The sequence below is a fragment of the Penaeus monodon genome, chromosome 15 (assembly GCF_015228065.2).
Source record: "Penaeus monodon isolate SGIC_2016 chromosome 15, NSTDA_Pmon_1, whole genome shotgun sequence".
NCBI classification, from domain to species: domain Eukaryota; kingdom Metazoa; phylum Arthropoda; class Malacostraca; order Decapoda; family Penaeidae; genus Penaeus; species Penaeus monodon.
Window position 1 is genome coordinate 43,369,931 of NC_051400.1, and position 447 is coordinate 43,370,377.

Here is a 447-nt window from a genome sequence, read left to right on the forward strand (position 1 = left end):
TAAACGTCATCAACACTAACGCTTTACGAGTAATAGCAAACCCAGACATTCTAGGTGACCTGCCCTTAATTCCTAGACTATTATTGCACTTAAATCCCCCTTACCTTTGATGCTACTTTCTCCCAGTAATGAAAAGAGATTAGGCCGCACGAGTGAGTTTTCTCGAAGGCTTTCTGCCATTCTCACACTCTCGAGACAGGAATCATTTAGTCCAATAACATAAATGATACTTCTTCTCGAATTCCACTGTTGCGTAATGCAATTTGGGCGTCGGAGGAGAGTCGCCTGTTTATGGGATTATCGTATGAGGGAAATTGGACTTTGTTATGCCTTCTAAAACGTTATTACGCCGGCTTTCCACGGTAAATGCAATTCTAGCCTTATAAACCGTAATGGTTCGCTGCAATATACGAATAAGGAGAAAGGAGAGGCAGAGGGAGTGATCGT

General features: G+C 42.5%; 1 protein-coding gene across 1 annotated transcript in view; it reads right to left on the reverse strand.

Annotated features, from left to right (window-relative positions):
- LOC119582049 (lachesin-like) overlaps positions 1 to 447 on the reverse strand; it is a gene marked incomplete in the record, with an annotated part of 127,463 nt that overhangs the window by 4,380 nt on the left and 122,636 nt on the right.